The sequence below is a fragment of the Notothenia rossii genome, assembly GCF_949606895.1.
Source record: "Notothenia rossii genome assembly, chromosome: 5".
Taxonomy (NCBI): Eukaryota; Metazoa; Chordata; class Actinopteri; order Perciformes; family Nototheniidae; genus Notothenia; species Notothenia rossii.
Window position 1 is genome coordinate 45,817,132 of NC_136903.1, and position 19,321 is coordinate 45,836,452.

Here is a 19,321-nt window from a genome sequence, read left to right on the forward strand (position 1 = left end):
AGATCTCTCATCCACACATGTGAAACGCTCTCACATGTGAAACGCTCTCGTGCACACACTAGGGTGGCCATCCGTCCGGTTTTAGGTCGGACAGTCCGGTTTTCAATGTCTGTGTCCGTCTGCCGGCGCAGCCTTGAGCCGGACGCTCATTTGTCCTCCTTTTGAGGTGATCCCCATTTTATACTTTTAGGGTATAAAAAAAAATAGACAATTATACAAAGAAATACAAAAAATAAGTTATGTGTAAGTATATATCCCTGTAAGACTTGTGGTCTTACAAATTATTGGCTGAATGTGATGTCAAATAAATATCTTGTATTTCATTGGTTAATAAACGTAAACAATTAGCCATGTGCTTCTTGACGTCACGTTCACGGCATGGCACTGTGGCACAGAGTGACGTTAGCGCTAGCAGACTAGCTCATGAGCCAACTCCGCCTAGTTAGCGGTAGGTTAAACCGCAGAAATGCCGAAACGAAAGACTTCATTTAATCCTGAATGGTCGAAAGAGCATGGATTCCTCACAAAAAGCCGAAAGGACGACTTCCATACTTTTTGCACGTTGTGTCGTTGCGATGTGGAGGTAAGTAGCAAAGGAAAAGGTGCTGTCGACAGACATGCTAACACAGATAAGCACAAAAGCAACGATCAAAGCGCAGGTGCCTCTTCACTTTTATCGTTTTTCCGTGAAGCTTCATCGCCTCAAGATGACAAAATCTCCGCAGCAGAACTTTGTAAAGTTTATCATGCCGTCAAGCATCACCAGTCATACAGGAGTGTAGACTGTGGAATAAAAGTTGATCGTACAATCTACAACGACTCATCAATAGCAAAAGGGATGACCTGTGGAAAAACAAAAACCAAAGCTTTGTGCGAAAATATCCTAGCACCCTACTCTGTCCAGACGCATGTGGATTACATAAAAGAAAATGAACTGCATTATTCAGTGGCAAGTGATGCATCAAACAAAGGTACGATCAAGTGTTTCCCCATTGTACTGAGATATTTTCACTTTGAGGAGGGCGTGCAACATGCACTGTTGGATTTTTACAGTGATAGCAACGAAAAGTCGGAAGCTATAACAAATCAGCTGCTATCTAAACTGGAGATGTCTGGACTAGATGTGAAAAAAATGTCAGCATATGCAGCAGACAACGCCAGCGTTAACTATGGAAAACACAACAGTGTTTATCAGAAACTGAAACAGGCTCAAAAAGACGTGCTCGCTGCAAACTGTTTAGCCCATATTCTATACAATGCAACAAGATATGCAGCAAGCAACTTGGATATTGACATTGAAAATGTTGTGCTTAAGGTGTATAGCCATTTTAGCATCTCAGCTAGCAGAACGGCGCAGTTGAAGGAATTCTGCGAGTTTGTGGAAGTGGAGGAATGCAATCTGCTGCGGCACGTTGTCACGCGATGGTTGTCTCTGCTGCCATCTATTGACAGAATCCTGAAGTGTTGGAGAACCCTGACCAGATACTTTCAGAGTCTAGGTGAGGAGGAATGCTCCAAGATTTTGTGGAAATGCTTTGGAGAGGATGGCAACGAAGTATCTGAGATGTAGTTTCTCTTCCTCAGTCACATTCTGAAAGTGTTTTCAGACTGCATTGAAGCACTCGAGGCCAAATCATTCAGCATAACCTCTGTGTTTAAGGTAATGACTGAACTGAAAGGGAAACTTGAGAGAAGGTTAAAGGACACATTTTTTGGCTTTGCTGTGAACAACAAACTCAAGCAGCTAACCCCTGATCTGGCTAAGAAATGTGAGGCTGATTTTCTTGTTTTCTATGAAAGAGCCAAGAAATACGTGAGTGAAAGGTATGACTTCTCTGAGAACAGCTTTCATAGTAAAGTGTCAAAGCTTGGCCTCACAACTGCTGTGTCCTATGGAGAATACAGTGATGCAGTCCAAGCCTGCAGCCTGAAAGACATTGACATGGATGGACTCTATGAGGAATATGGCATGGTGGAAGCTATTCTCAGCTCTTCAGAAATGGAAGGATGCCACAGTGAGGAGTGGTATCTGAAACTGTTTTCCAAAGCAGAAGTCCCACTTGTGAATCTGAGGAAGATCAGCGCCTACATCTTCTCCATCCCATGTAGCAATGCACATACAGAACGTGTGTTCTCAATGATGACCTCAGCATGGAGAAATGAGAGAAATCGTCTGGATGTGGACAGTGTCAAGGCAGAGCTGCAAATTTGTGTCAACTTCACATTTGAGTGCACAGACATGTACCAGAGACTCCTTACAAACAAAAAAACTCTTGGAAGCAGCCAGGAAAGGGCAAAAGTATCGTAAATAGACATTCAACTTGTGGTTAGTACACTAGAGTCTTATTGTGTTTTGAGTGTGAAGGATTCAGTGAAGCCAGGATAAAAACTAAAAGATAATCCCAAAGTGTCCTCCTTTTTGGTGTTATGGAAATGGCCACCCTAGCACACACACACACACACACACACACACACGCACACAAAAGCATTGCAGTCGGGAAGAAAAGCAATGTGGAGCGGCACCTCACCACTTCATAAGGAGTTTAACCGTAACACTTTTCGAAATCCCGTTTGTGTCCCCCCACTTTATAAATAGGCCTATGTTTATTTTTATTTTTTTTAATGCAAGTCGTCATCACCACGGAGGAGCACACATTCTCTGTGAGCGAGACAGAGAGCGAGCAAGAGAGAGAGCTAGAGAGGGCACACCTTTATCTATATAATATAGCCTAGTTGAAAAAAAAAAATTAAGTAACAAATAATTCCAATATGTACTATAGGACAGTAAAAAAAAAAAAAAAAAAAGGGGGAGTGATTAGTAAAATATGCATAAATAATAAGAAAGCATGCTAACTAGGTAACATAAGATAAGAATAAACAAGTTTGTTATTGGTTGTGATCATATTTTAAAGATGTTTGGATTATTGAAAAGTATACAGCTCCCTTTCATCTGAGTGTTGAGAGCTGTATCCATAAATTCCTTTTGTGCTCAAAGTGCACCAGATTGGTGCATTTCACTTCAACATTTAAAAAACAATCTTCCCGGGGGTGCATGCACCCTAGAGGATGTGAGGTCCACCCCGAAATAAAGCAGGTTAAAATAATTAAATTGATTTTATTTTAGTAAACACTGAAAACTGGTCCCACAGACCCTGCTACGGAGCCCCTAAAGGGACATGAGAAAAAAAGAAAAAAAAAACAGAAAGAGAAAAAAAAAAGTCAGGATAACGGGTTAGTATCTTGTGCGCCCAAGATACTTTCTGGTGGGCACCAAGCCCCCAGGAAGTGCGCCGGACTCAGATGAAAATATTCGTGCTGGCCAAACGGCGGTACTACACTTCCGTTTGGTTGCCAGGCCCGGAAACACTTTTTCCCATTGACTTACATGGGGAAAGAGTGGTCTGTAAATCGTTGGATAATTTTTTTTAAACTAAATAAACTACCCAGTATGAACACTTGTATAGCCCTTATTAAAAAAATTATTTCCTCAAATTATAAAAATGTGCTAATAACGTTATTCTGAGAGTTATTTCCCTCTGCATTATGAACGCGCATCTAACCCATGGGACCGCGCCGCCCGGCACGTTCATGTGATGTGACGTGTTCAGCACTACATGAGTTTTACCTTTACCCATGGATGCAAAATACGAACGGACCCATATCGCCTTACTGCCAGCCCACGGAGCTGTAATAATGGATATATTGCACATGTTTGCTGTAATTCATCAAATATTATACTACATGGGCAGTATGATGTACATCTTGTATTAATCAAAGTTAATATTACCAACGTAGATTAACGTCCCTGTAGCTTCTTATTGCACTTGCAACATACCATTAAAAGGAGTTGAACGTTGCTGTTTGCTATTACTATAATACCACACAGGGATAAGCCAGAGTTTACAACCTTTGCACGTTTTGACCGATGAATTAGCTATACCATATGATATTGCCCGAGGAAGTTGTCATACTTATACATATATAAATAAAGATATATGTGTCAAAGCTCTAATCAAATTAACAGTTGTATTAATTATAAGCCTACTTGTATATGTATATAGCCTGTGTTGTATATTTATACACACAAATGAACAACCTTGTGTGTGTCAAATAACAAGTTGTATTGTAATGTTTATTTTAGTGTTGTTTTATGCTTATCCACATTTGGATTTCAGAGCACAGGAGAATGCTGGGCACAACATAAAGCTCAACAGTGAAGCTGGCAATGCTGAACAAACCCATCACTAGATCCTGTTACATCAGCGTAAGATAAAAGTACATAATGATTGATGTGTACATTAGCATAATTACTAATGGCTCGGACGTTGTACTAGCTAGCCGTTAGCTGCTAGCTGCTAATTGAAGCGGCCGCCTCGTTATTCGCTAATATCAAACCATCATAACAATCCAGAACGTGCGGTGCTGTTACGTGTACACAAATTGACGTGCTTGATGTGAACAAGCCTTTTGGGGGGCGTGGTTAAAGTTGCTCGTGCTCTATGAGCGCACATACGGGTACTTCTCAGGCATGCTGTGACGTTTCACTCTCTCAAAAGTTAGGCCATTTTGTCATCCATGCGCCATTGAGCAACTCTCATAGGAATGAATGAGGCCCCGCCTCCCACGCTGTATCCAGTTCTTATTATACATCCATGGTGGGCACGAGAAACGTTCTCCTGCGCACTTTTTTTTTGTTGAGAAAGTTACCGGTGCGCCAAGGAGGAAGTCAAGCGCACAGGAGACAACCATTTCATTGCAGAGTGTTATGTTTACGTGGGGGAATGACAGTGCATACATTATTTGAGATATATTACGTACTCAGACTTCACTTTAAGGACATTCCGGCCAGGGGTGTGTGGTCACTCCAGGAGGCAGCGGGACGTGTAACTCAGAGAAGAGCAGCACCAGCGCTCAAAGAGCTTTTACGCACCGCCTACTCTGTGTTTACCTTCATTGAAAGAGTGACCAGAGGCTGTTACGTCTTAACCACACACACACACACACACACACACACACACACACACACACACACACACACACACACACACACACACACACACACACACACACACACACACACACACACACCCACACCCACACACACACACACACACACATCGAACAGCCCGATTACTTCCACTTTTATTAGTTTTATGAAGGAGATGTCCGGTCAAAAAACAAGTCAGGATAACGGGTTAGTTTCTCGTGCGCACGAGAAAGTTTCTAGTGCTCACAAGAAAGTATATTGTGTGCACGAGTTAGTATCTTGTGCGCATAAGATACAAACCCGTTATCCTATCTTTTTCTTTTCTCTCTCTGTTTTTTTTTTTTTTTCATGTCCCTTTCGGGGCTCCGTAGCTTGCTTTGTTTGAAATGAAAAAATATTTTGTCAATTTATTTCAATACAGTCGGCAAAACATCACATAACTTATGAACGTCAAACACAAAGCGAATATAATAAATATTATATTACAATGTCCAACAGCCAACAAGTGAATGTTTAAATGATATCAATAAAGATTAAGCCCCAGAAAGCACATGGCTACTTAGCATGCAAAATTACGACATTCTGCATGTTAACCTGAGCAGTGGCTGAGCGAATTTTGCGGACAGAAACATCGACATGTGGCCGAATTTAGATGAGAAGTTGGGGATTCTTGGGACATTTGTCGACCTCGTTTGCCTAGGTAAGTGTGTGTTTTATCTAACAAGGAATGTTAACAGTAAAGTGCACTGTACTATTTAAACCAAAAGATAGATACAATGAGTTCAACTACCCACCACTTTGCTAGCTTAGCTACAGATGGCGTCAAATTTATGTTCAAGCACCTGAAGGCGTTTATAATGCATTTTGATGGTGAGACGACAGGTGCTATAGTAAACCGAGCCGGACATATAACACTATAACTTTACACACAGCATTGATTGGGATATGACAATGTTGCCGCTGTGTTGAAACTTAGCCTTGACTTGTATTTTTACAGGCCAGTCTTGTCCGATTTTGGGTTGCACGGTTTCCCCGTCGAAACATGGCGGCGACGAACAAGCGCATGTAGACCTTGGTGGAAATGTATGTGTTATACATTTTCGCTGTGAGCCGTGTTCGTACGTTTTATACAGAACTTGTGTGTATGTGTGACGATATACGGAATGGGGGGGGGGGTGGGGGGGTGGGGGGCATTGTTGTTCCGCTGTTTAGCGGTTAGTACCGTCTGTTTATTGGGGTAGCCAGCCGCTGGTGACTCTGACATTGTTGTGTTACAGGTCTTGTTGTTTGGTTGAGGGTAAAAAACATCTCAAACTTCGTGACTTTTCCTAAAACGGGTATATTAATCATTGAGTGATTGGGGAATTAAGAGAGAGAGAACAAATATATACTTTGCCGCACCAAGATGCCAAGCAACACTTATTGTTTAGGTCACGCAGCTCCATGATCACCTGAAGCTCAGCCGCTATAATGGACCGGTGAGCAGAGCAAAACACACGTTTCAAGTTAGACCAAACACACTTAGCTATTTCATCTACCTCTCGAACTAGCTAAACTAGTTATACATATGTTTATTGTTCACTGTCGGGCCACTCATTACTAGAGTAGCGAGCTGCATGAGATACTGACGGGCTGTCAGGAGAGGGAGAGAGAGGAAAGACAGCGCTCGGTTTATTATACAGGTGTCATTATCTAGTGAAGTGAATGTTAATTTTGAATAAAGTAGTTAATATAGTGGTTTGTTTAAATGTATTAATTGTTATGTTTTTTGTTTGTAGAAGAATACCATTTATTGTAAAATGAATTTGAATGTTTTGATCTGTTACGATGATAAACTGAAGCAATTTAAAAATTAACCCCATTAACTGAGTTTTAAATAGTTTTTTTGTTAAGTCCTACTAACTATATAAGGAAAGGATGAAAACTAACAAATTAAAAGTTGTATTTATTGTTATATCAGACAAAAACTAACAGGTTTTTTTGCATTTTTTAGGCTATTTATTACATTATATAAAACTGTTAACCTAAGAAACAAAGAACTCCTATAAGGACAATTAAAAATAATACACAGGCCTACTTTAAAATAAATTAAACACAGCACTTGGGGAGCCCTCTGCACATTTGAAGGAAACAAATATATAATTAAAATGGGCCCACTTTGAAATAAATAAAACTTATAGCTGCACCCTAAAAAGAGTTAAAGGTAGGGTAGGTAAGAATGGAGAAACCAGCTCGAGTGCGCTAGAATTTGAAAATATACAACCGGAAAAAAATATGCCTCTTCCTTCAGACTTTCTTACAGAGTCCCTTATGGAGTCAGATTTGGGTCAATATTCTAGCGCGCAAAACAAGCTACTCACGAGCGGAAAATTTGCTTTTACAAGCGCATGAAATGACCCTCGCGCGCAGACAGCCTTCTTGCTCGCTCGCGGGAGTGTCATCGAAAGCCTAAAGTGCCACTATTCGCCTGTTTAAAAAAACGCGCGTTCTTGACGCGTAAAAAACGCCTGTTTTTTAATATGATAATGAGCTCCACCTTCTGTTTTGCATAGCCAGTACATTTAAAGTGTGTGCAATCAATCAGTTGATGAAAAGTTCCTGTAACGTACCCCATTGTGAGATTTAGATAGATAGATAGAAAGAATAAAGAATAATCACAATAATTACATCTAAATTAAACATGTACAGTAAATAATATAAAGTATTAACATATCTACAGTCACAATTTCATTATTGTTATTCATACTTTCTGTTATGTAGTTTATTAATGTTCCCGTGCTTTCAGTTTCCATCCAGTAATATAATCACAATGCTATTTTGAGGGTGTGTTCAAAGCAATCTATGTAATGCAACTTGCTCTACGTACTGCTCCACCTACTATTGGGGAATCTTATGTATGTTGTAATGTTTGTGCCGGAGCCGCTTCATCCAAAACAGTACTCCGGTTAGAGATGACACCTGACGGGAAATACAGTCAATTGGTACACACTGTGAATATGAGTGGGAAAAATGAGTGAAATAAATGCTTTTTAGACAAGAAATAACTCAACTAAAGTTGCTCAGTATTTTTGAATTGTCAATACTATTACTGCATAACTAATATCTCACATCTGAAGGTTTAAAGAAAAGGCACCTTACAATAAAGATTGGTCTTTCAATACATTAGCTGGTTGATTTTGTCTTTTCAATTGTTTATCTAAAATAAAGTAGCTATAACTGGTACTTATCGTTTGAAGATACAGTCTGGTTATAATGCTGTTTGAAGGAGGCACACAGGTAAGAGCACTAACTAGCTAATGTATCTTAGCTTGAATTAAATGTATTTAACGTATAATGAAGTGACTGCAAATATATGTATCACAAACTTTATAAAAACTTATATTTCAGTTCACAAATACACAGAATAAAGAATACATTCAGGTCAATGTAGAAAAATAAGAAATACTTTAGTCCCCTCTGTCTTCCTCATCAGTAGAGGAAAAGTGTGTGTGTGTACAAGATAGATATTAATTTTACTCCACAATTTCCTACCGTATTATTAAATAAATCTGCACAGCTGAGGGGACACCTGTAGCTCAATTCATGTGATTTATTCATTAAAAACTGTATTTTCAGAGTTAATCAAATGACAGCCACATTTTTACCTAAAGTGTCTCAAACACATTTAAGGAGTGCAATGCATCTGAAAGGTACACTAATAAAAGTAAAACAGTCAATTTCTTCAGATGAATCTCTATATTTTAACTCCAGAGCACATTTATTTGAATGAAAAACAAGTTGTTCACACAACCAGCTTTGGCCTCTGAGGCAGCCATTACCTGATCTTAGACATGTTAATAAGTACCACAGTTATTAGTTGCAGTAATATGTGCCGCTTCCAAACATCAAACTCTTAGAAAAAAGACTTGTCCTTATTATCTACTGCACACTTTTTTTAAAGTAACACTGACAACTTGCACCTGTGAGACATGTCATCTCTGAAAATGATTAGACATGCATAACTTCTACAGTGAAAAACGGTCATACTGTAAGTTCAAATGTTTTACAATGCATAATTATTATAAAACCTTGGTTTTATAAACCTTACCATGTAACTATGGTAACTTTGAGTGTCCATTCACTTTTGGGCTCATCTTTTTCCCCTCAAGTTCCATCAGGACTTTTTCCACAACTTCAAAAGTGGATTGCAGTTATTTCGGATATCTTAAGTTCAGTGCGTATATGAGCCCGAAGAGCAAAAGCTGTCGCAACCGAGGGCAATCCGCTAAGGACCTCTGTTCCTTCGATGAGAACCTTGACGTCTTTGGGTCGATGAAACTGATCCTCTTTCCCAATGACAAAGATTGCCATTGTTGCCTGCTCCAGTTCTCCAGCCTCAGCATCCTGCATATCATGCAAACAAAAGGGAAATGGATGAGGACCACATAGTGTAGTTCAACAGGCCTGAGGCGCAGAGGTTTCCCCAAGATTGCAGCTACCTTTTAAAAATACAAGATTATAGTGGATAGATGAAAAAAGCAAAGTTCTCAGTTCAGTCGGCCAATGAGGAAAGCTCAGGAGGTCATCACAAATGACTAGCTTTCTAACCAAGGAGTTATTTGCATGCAGTACAAATATGTTATTTTTCTTTTATGAACAAACTTCTTGTGAGTGAGTGGGAGGTCTTACCTGGAATTCTTTGATGAGATGGTCAACAGGTTCACCCAGGTAGATCATTAGAGATTTGAGGATGCATTCTCTTCTGATGGCGATGTCCACAGTCTGAGTAAGGACAGTTTTATTTATTTATTTATATATATATTATAAATCAAATGCAAAAAAAAGGACGATTCAGCCACTGATCCGACATATAAACTCATTCATAGATACCTCATCCAAAACCTGCAAGATCCCGATGGTCTTCTGTTTCACAACTCCTCCCCTGCTCCTGATGACCTGCAGCAGTTTGGTGGAGTGTTTGTCAAACTGCGCCAAGAACTTTGTCTCCAATGGAGTTGTTGTTATGAACTCAGCATTTACCTAGAAAATATAAGCAGCATAGGAAACAAAAAACACTGAGAATTTATAATATACATATTTTTTATAAAGAGCCAACGGTTCGATTAAAAGTACCGTAATTTTCGGACTATAAGCTGCGCCTTTTTTCCCATTTTACGACGCTGCGGCTTATATAACGGTGCGGCTAATCTATGGATTTTTACAGCTAACGGCCACCACCTTTAACTCTATGGGCTCTATGGCCGGTCCGCGCCCCCCACCTTTAAGCGGCGGGCTCCAGCAGGAAAAGCTGGAGGCCGCAAAAGAGTGAGACGGGTAGCGCGCAAAAGTAAAAGTGGAACCGTGAGTGGCACGAGAGACAGAACGAGAGCAAGACAGACAGACATTACGAGAGCGAGACAGTTTGTCCCTGTACCACTGGTTGAAAACCACTGCTGTAGATCACTTCCGGTACGTGCGCTGGGAGCGCACCGTTTAAGTTTGAAAGTTGAAAAGTTTGTGTGTCTGAAACGCTATGTGATACAGTACAGTTTAAACAGCACAGTACATGTTCTGTAGCTACTATTGCACTACATGGTAACACTTGAATACGTTATGCAAATATGCAACTTGTTTGTTGAAATGTTAATAAATGGGAGCTTCCTCAAACAGCCATCTCTTTCCCGACAATCCCCTCTGTGCACGAACCCTTACATATGGTAATTAAACATTAAAACACCTGCGGCTTATAGTCCAGTGCGGCTTATACACATCATTCAATTTAGCTGCTGCGGCTTATATTCAGGTGCGCCTTATAGTCCGAAAATTACGGTACTCCAAGTCAGCTTGTATGAATGTAACATTTAAATTAATCCACATATTTATTGAAAACCACCACCAAATATAGACACTAAGAGTAATAGATGTAAAGCTTATATTGTGATATTGATATTGTAAAAATAAAACGTCAACATATTTGCCTTGGCTGTTTATAGTTGTTAGTTAGTTGGGCCCTCATTTCTTCTCCACTACAGGCTTACATCAAAATAATGACCTCTTCCATGTGAAAAAGTGCAGGCCACCGCTCCAAGAGGCCTTCAATGCTTGGCCTCTGATGCACTATTTCTTGTCTTCGGTATCCAAATGCCTTCGCCATCTTTTATTTTATTTTATTGATTGCCGGTTGTTTCTTTTCTGTTGCTCTGCCAAAAGGGAAATTGTCTCTTGCTCCATGCTTTCTGGAGTCTCACCAATCGGCAAGGATGGAAAATGGCTGGCCTCAGCTCGCCTGGCTCTCTTTAAATTCTTCGCAGGGTAGGACTCTTCTTGAGACTTGGTTTACAGCAAGCTCTGCAGATGATTTGAGCTTGGTGTCAGTCTAGATTGGTTCTTTGTGTACTCTGCATTTCCTCTCTGTAATTGACATTCTGTCTCATAGGAGAAGACCGGGATTGGAAACACTTTAGGCCACCGCTGTGTTCTTAATGATTCCGAGGAAGAGCCGCTAAGTAGTACTGTGTCATCTGTATTCAGAGATCCAGAGGAGGACTCTTCACTGTACAGTGCACTTGTAAGGGTACTATTTAATGGTATCTCAACTGGGTACAAGACCACAGTTGTAGAATCGGGGTCTAATTCGACAACTTTGATCACTGTCCAATCTTTAATCGCATGTGTAGATGTAAGATTAACAAATGTGTTCCCAAAATCAGTGTCTTTGTACTGTAGCCTTATGTAACCTTCTAATCCACATGAATTCTTGACCTCCTCAATGAGCTCTTCCATTGAGTTGGGAATCCCATTTCGAAGCTCCAGTCTAACGCTGTTGTGGTTGTTCAAGATGATAAGCAATCGAACAGGTCAATATCAGCCATGGCGCTCTAAGAGAAAGAGAGATGTGAAGAGGGAATTAATGAAATGCAGGTGTACACTCAATACATTCTTTCTTTTCAAATTGCATTGTGTTGTACTTTACAAAGTATTACATACAAAGTTCATATATATATATATATATATATATATATATATATATATATATATATATATATATTATATATATTAGGGCTGTCAAACGATTACAATTTTTAATCAGATTAATCACAGCTTAAACATTTATTAATCATGATTAATCACCATTGGAACTATGTCCAAAATATGCCATTTCTTTATGTATATTGTTGTGGGAATGGAAAGATAAATGAAAGAAGGCGGATATATACATTTAACACACAGTATGTATGTTTATTATAACATTGCTCTGTGTGTCAAAATGAAAGACAGCCCACACACCTATCAATCATCAAACCGTGGGGTCTTAATTCATTACTTGTTGATTTCTATCAACACGTAATGTTGTATCGATGTATAGAGATGCACTACCGCAAATGTATTCTCTGTCAGGACTTCCTGCAACAACACCACGCCGTTATCTTGATTCTGATTGGCCAGAAGACATTATCAAAGATCTTCTATTGAGAAGACGATCACCACGTGACAAAAGTTTTCAAAACCGTTTCTGGTCTTCGGCATTTCCAGACAAGTGGCTACTGAAATCAATCTTACTAACTGTTGTCTGTGCAATTTACTCGGCAGACTTTATTTTGCTTACTTTAACATCATTTTCCATGGTGGGGCTAAGCCATTTCTTGGTATGGCTGTAGCCTACCCCAGCGCTGCCACTGGTGGGATGTATGGGGCGGGCCATTCTGCACATGCGTTAAATATTTTAACGCAGTTAATTCCAAAAATTAATTACCGCCGTTAACGCGATAATTTTGACAGAATTAATATATATATATATATTAATTAATATATATATATATATTAATTCTGACCTTATACATGCAGTGCTTGAATTGGAATAAAAAAGGTGCCAGTACTCTAAATCAGCAACAAGTATTTGGCACAAAGTCATAGTATATCCTATAATGCTGGTGGGTTTGTCTCTTTACTGTATATTTTAGAAAGGCTCACTGTACTTAAACAAAATGACTCAGGGTGCATCTGAGATTAGAGGGGGTGCAGTGGTAAAGTGCTATTTTTATAAGTGGGGAGTGGACCTTACACCCTCTAGTCTAGGGGGGTCCGGGGGCATGCTCCCCCGGGAACATATTTTTTTAAATATTGAAGTTAGATGCATCAATCTGGTGCACTTGGAGAGCAAAATGAAGAGATATATGGATAACTCTCAACATCCATAATGAAACAACTGTAAACAGATTTACTTTTTCTTTATGGATATAAAAGAAAGTAAAGCTTGACTCCTACTGGCTGGTTAAATGACTCCTCGTCCCTGAGGCCACTACCAGTTTTTTGTGCCATTTTGCTGGATTTATTTGTCAATAGCGTTGCTGCACAAAGTGATAGCCCTTTAGTTTAAATCTACTACCCAAAAAGAAACATATGGAGATGGGTTACTATTTAAAAAAAATTGCAAATCGATTTGGGAACAGTGGGGCCGGGCCTCAAATCCTATAGGGGGGTCCGGGGGCATGCTCCCCCGGTAAGATTTTTTTTAAATGTTGGACTTAAATGCATCAATCTGGTGCATTTTGAGGGGGAAATAAAGAGACTACACCCATATGAAACAAAAATGTATACATTTAAATAATCATAAAATCATAAGTACATGGCCATAACCAATAACATACAATATCCAATATGAAAAAAGATGGAAACTTGTTTATTTATTTGTTTTTGGTTTATTTATAGTTGTGAGTGTGTCTGGGCTCCTGAATCGGCCTCTCCTGTCTCCCTCCTCTCCCCCCTGCTCCTCTTTGAGGCAACAGCAAAGACTAGTTTTAGCTCTCAACAAGTTTATCTTACCTTTTTTCACCTAGTTAACATTTTGTTTGTATTATTCATGCATATTTTACGAATCACTACCCCCTCAAATGGAAATATGTGTTTACATAAATGGTGACCGAACCGTTTGAGACCCACTGAGATAACTTAAACTAAGTTAACTATCTAAAGACTCAGAGAGTAATTTACCTCACCAGAGCTGTAGTTATCAGCCTCTCAGTCTGACAGCAAAGGACTCTCCCTCCACCTTGTTGTTGAAACAGCTCCTTATATCCGTTAGCGCAGCTAGCTAGCACCAGATGCTAACAACAATACACGTAACCGGTGTGCGCGCTTTCTCGCTCGCTCGCGCCACACATACACCAACACACAACCTCCCGAGCTTGAATGACACACAGAGACCAATCGAGGGCATTAGTATGATCTGTATGAAAGTGGCAATGTCGGCAGGCCACGTCATGTAGACAGCCAGTCACCCTCTGTGAGGCAGAGTCAGACCCACATTTGCGCTGCGTTGCGTTTACAATATATACGTATATTGCCGGCGGCTGAGTACCGGCATTTTACTGAGTACCGGCACCTTGCCGGTACTCAGTAAGAAGTGTCGGTACCACATGGGTAAAAATCAGAAGTGCCGGTACTGCGTACCGGTGAGTACCGGCCCAATTCAAGCACTGTATACATGAATGTATATTTTAAGAGTTATTAGCCGCATTCCCCCAACTGTATAGTCAGCCAATAGGTATGGATCAGTCAGTTCATTTGAGTCAAGAAGTTCCACCTTCTTTGTAGGACACAGTTTCAGTTCATAGGCTCTGTAATGTTGCCTATACCATGCACTCAGCTTTCTAACGATGAAAAGCAGCTTATTCTTGATAACAATCATCTGGATTGTTTCCGTGAATTCCACGGTTTCCTATTGCAGCTTGAATGGGATTTGAAGTGCAAAGTTCAGTGGCCAACTCTTTCACAACTGATTTATCAACTTGGCAATTGCGATCTTGTAAGAAGTGGATTATAGTCTTTTGGGTAACTGGCACAGAGGCAGTACCAATTAAATATTACAGCTCTTCGAGAAGCTCATTCACAGCTGCCCTTGATACAAGAAAATCATTTTCTAATTTAAGTAGGACTGAGGCAAGTTTTAATTCAAAATCTGTTGAAACTGTTGATTCTTCATCAGGAAGTTCTTCAGATGGCAAATCATCATTCAACTGATCAGTAGTACCCGTTTCAAACTATTCTAAAACATCATACCCATCAACAATTCAAGGCTTTAAATCATTAAGTGTATGTGGGGTATGCTTCCTCCATTTGTGAGTATTGAAAGCTCCGTAATGATTTGTTTTGTATGAGCAACCAGAAAACATAACATTTACAAATTCATACCCTCATGACATTTGTATTTATTTTTTTAAACTTACCACAAGCAATGCCCATTCACAGGATCATCCACATGGGTAGAACAGTAGGAATAGATGGCTGCTTCCCTGAACTTTAAAAGAGAAAATCTTTCATTAGTCTTTAATTAGCCATCAAAGTGTCTAAGCTACAAGAAGATCATTGACATATTCAAAATATGTCAAACATTAAACTTAAATTCGTTACTCAAAGCCTATACTTTATTTTAGGACAGTGGTCAACATGTTGGTGATGTAAAAATATAAGACACAATGTTGTAAACTAAAGCTACATTTATAATATCTTTATCAATTGAACTCGAAAATTAAAATATAAGTCGCTCGTCAATATGAAAGAAGCCCACTTACTCTGTCCTAAAATTGACGTTTAACACCAGAATTTCTACTCTGGTAATAAATACAAATTCATAGTCTTATCTATTTATTTACAATAGAAAACATGCAGCCCGCCTGTTCATACTGTTTACAGGCCACCAAGCCTCAGTTAAGAAAAGGTAAAGTTGATACTTAATGTTTGTCTGAGTATATCTACCTTTGAATCTGGCCATGACTCATGCTGGTAGGCCGCTAACGCTAGCATGCTTTATTCAGACATTGACTTTAGCCTTTAGTCGAATTGGAGTCATGGGTGGGTAGTGTTTTTACAGTCCACTAGCTCAGTTAAGAACATTTAACGTTACAGTTAATGTTGTGTTGAGAAATATATGCTCTGCTGAGTGTTCTTCACTGGATAATGCGTGGTCTGAATAAAGCATGCTAAATGTTAGCGCATGCTAAACATTAGCGCAAGCTTTTACGGCCTACTCAGTCAGTCATGGCCAGACACACGTAGGCTAACGTTTCCCATAAATAACATTACATTTTCTTAACTGAGCTACCGGACTGTAGTAACGTTAGCCACCCATAACTCCAAGCGGGCTAAAGGCTAAAGTTAATGTCTGAATAAAGCATGCTAGCGTTAGCTTATAAGGGCTATCAACAGCCGGTAAGAGTCAAAGCCAGAGTCAACGGAAGATATACTCAGACAAGCGTTAAAGTTTCGGTATGTGAAATTATATTGTATATATATATTAACTAGGGCCGGGACTTTAACGCGTTAATTAAGATTAATTAATTACACAAACATTAACACGTTAAAAAAATTAAAGCATTTTAATCGCTCTTATTTTTGCCCTACGGAACGTTTCTCACTGGATGAGTTTCAGGCGTACCGATTATACTGGAGCACCAACTAACGTTCATGACTTCAGACAACAACAAACTACAGTGAACAATAGCCGGATCGCCGGAGCTGTTAGATTAACATTAACATGCTTATTGTAGTTGTAATTGCACTGCCTTGCGGCCTGTAGCACCGTCCTTGATGGAGCAGATGTGTGGACTGGACCTGCATCTTACAGGAAAGGAGTGAGCAGAGAGTAGAGTAGTTGTCGATTCTAGTTCTGTTTTCTGTGAATATCTGCCTCATCCTCTCAGACTTTGAGTTGCGCGCTACTAAAGAGACGTGTTACCATGGAAACCAAACAATGGTGTAGCTGTATTAAAGTCAGAGTGGAAACAGTCGTGTGTAAATCTGATTTTGTCAGAAATCAGGAGAAATATGACCCCGGGAGGAAACCGGGAGAGGGCAAGGAAATCGGGAGTCTCCCGCGAAAATCGGGAGAGTTGACAAGTATGACCCACACCCAACCCACACTCAACCAGATGACTGGTTTCAGTGTCAGGATAACTAAGTCCACGTCTGAAAAAATAACCAGCTCACTGGATTGCACTCGACTGTAGACCACTTGGAGTGGTAGAAGATAAGGGGCTGCAAAAGGTACTACAGATTGCATCGTCTGACACAACATATGAGCTGCCATGCAGAAAGACAGTGACAAAAAGAATCCAGCAGCTTTATGACAATGAAAAGGAAGATAAAGAGAATTTATTGGAGAAAGCCGAATGTGTTGCCCTGACTGGGGATCATTGGACCTCGGTAAACAATTCAAATGACCTCTGTGTGACGGCACACTTTATTGACATCTTCTCACTGTTCTCAGGTCAAATATTTATATGTGATTAAAAATGTGATTAATTTCGATTAATTAATTACAAAACCTCTAATTAATTAGATAATTTTTTTTAATCGAGTCCCGGCCCTAATATTAACATGAGTTTATCCTTACCAGTATCACATGTGCTCGTTTTCCAAGTGTCAAAGGCTGGATAGAAGCGGATTAAGTCTGCTGGTTACGACGGTTACCTCTGTCACTAACCGATCTGCCCACATGATCTGCCCGATCTGTACTGCGCATGTGTGAGATGGACAACTACATACGGCAACCCAAATGGGACATTTGACACAGTAGCCTTTGGCAAAGCAGAAAAAGAACACCCGACAATATTAATCTGAACGAGAGAGGTTAGTTAGTGTTGGAGATTTGAGGACGTTTAAAACCAACCTCGTCTCCGCGTGTCGTTTGGTAAGCTGGGTAAATTCGTAAAAAGGAAGGGATTAAGAAACACCAGAATGCAAGTTAAACAATAATGTTGTTTTAATGATACAAAGTAACAATACAAATACAAAGGAAGTACTTCCAACTCTTTCTCCTGTCTTACTCTCTGGTCAGCCTGAAGAAAAAGAGAACGAACCAAAGGAAAACACAGGCTTTCATACTAAAAACACAGGAGGAGGTGTGTGGGTGCTTTCCCCCAGAGGTCATCTTATTGGGAGAGACCAACACATGGCCTGTCGTACCCAATCAGCGCGACACAGCAGAAGAAACCCGGAAACATAAAGTCTCTTTCAGTTTGACGAAAACCAGACACCTTTTGGTGTCTGGAATGAACCTGCTCTAAACAACAAGTTTCCTTATCTTATTTCACATCTTGCAGCCAGCACACACATATCCCCTTTATGGCTCTTTGTCCCTGTGTCCATCTCCCCCCCCCTCAGGTTACCACACACAAGTTAAAAGTATGTTTTAAGATATAGTTGTTATAGTTGGCTAAATATACGTAATACATGTAAATCACTTTCATATAAATAATAACGAAGAACACATTACCTATGCTCTTAAGCAGTATTAGAGATGCTTTTCAAATAGTCAAACTTCACACAGGCCCAATTTAGAGAACACACTCATTTGTCCTGCAGCCTTTCCAGCCATTTGAGCTATTGTTCACATCTTTACTTCAAATAAAAGGTTTCACATTGCATATTTCCAGCTTCCTTTACACATACTGTTATTATGAATACAAAGTAATTAACCACACACATCTATTGAAAACAAGTAGATTTCCCTGATAATTGACATGCTGAAAAATCTTAAGAAGAATGTCCCCTCCCCCAGCTCTCTCGTCCCTGTCATAAAAGCTGCTTCTATTTCATATAGAGTAATAAAACATGTTTAAGCTAATTTCTCCACAATGTTTGTAGCCATTTAGTACCCACACATGAAAGAATAAAAACAGAGGTGTAGTCGAATAGTAATCACGCAGCACATATATTTACTGCAATGAAAAAACACACACATTTGCCCTAAGCATGTGTAACGCACCCTCTTCTTTTATGAGGGAAACATTCCAGAGTCTTGGAGCTATCCCCAAATAAGGATGTCCCCTGCTCACATCCCTCTCTAAACACAAAGACTTCACCTCAATATATTGGGGAGGAAAAATATACTTTGTCCCTTCAAATTTAACACACATGAATATATATAAGGTGACATTAAAATGGATATACCAGATTGAACTTTCCTGCCATAACACGTTACTTTAATACTTCAAATAATTCAAATAATACTTAAATTCCCCCTTTTGGTCTCGCCCCAAGAGACCAACTCACATAAGACATTTGAAACACAACTACTTTCATTCTTTGCAACTGTGTCTGTCCCCCTTCATTAAACCTTTGGGAACAGAACACAACTTTTCATGTCAGTGAAGGAACTATCAGAGTGGTTGCCTGAGTGCCAGAAAGCAGCATCCTTGCGTGTTGTTGAATCCTCAGTGCCCCCCTCCCCCTCAAAGGAATACGCCAACAAGGGCAGCTGATAGGGAGGGGGAGATGCGGCCTTTCCTTCAAAGGTGGAACTGATTAATCTGATCAGAGAGAAGTAGACTCCTCTGCTTTCTCGTGATGTCCCCC

At 39.8% G+C, this 19,321-nt stretch overlaps 2 long non-coding RNA genes across 2 annotated transcripts; both read right to left on the reverse strand.

The window, feature by feature from the left end:
- Window positions 1-9,191: 9,191 nt before the first annotated feature.
- On the reverse strand, window positions 9,192-10,019 carry LOC307041631. The gene is made up of 3 exons (XR_013808833.1): window positions 9,857-10,019; window positions 9,656-9,748; window positions 9,192-9,370 (listed from the first exon to the last, which is right to left on the reverse strand). It is a non-coding gene; the product is annotated as an uncharacterized lncRNA (long non-coding RNA).
- A 1,806-nt stretch (window positions 10,020-11,825) lies between these two features.
- On the reverse strand, window positions 11,826-17,470 carry LOC307040739. Its single transcript, XR_013808587.1, has 3 exons — window positions 17,358-17,470; window positions 15,193-15,258; window positions 11,826-11,844 (listed from the first exon to the last, which is right to left on the reverse strand). It is a non-coding gene; the product is annotated as an uncharacterized lncRNA (long non-coding RNA).
- Between the last annotated feature and the right edge of the window lie 1,851 nt (window positions 17,471-19,321).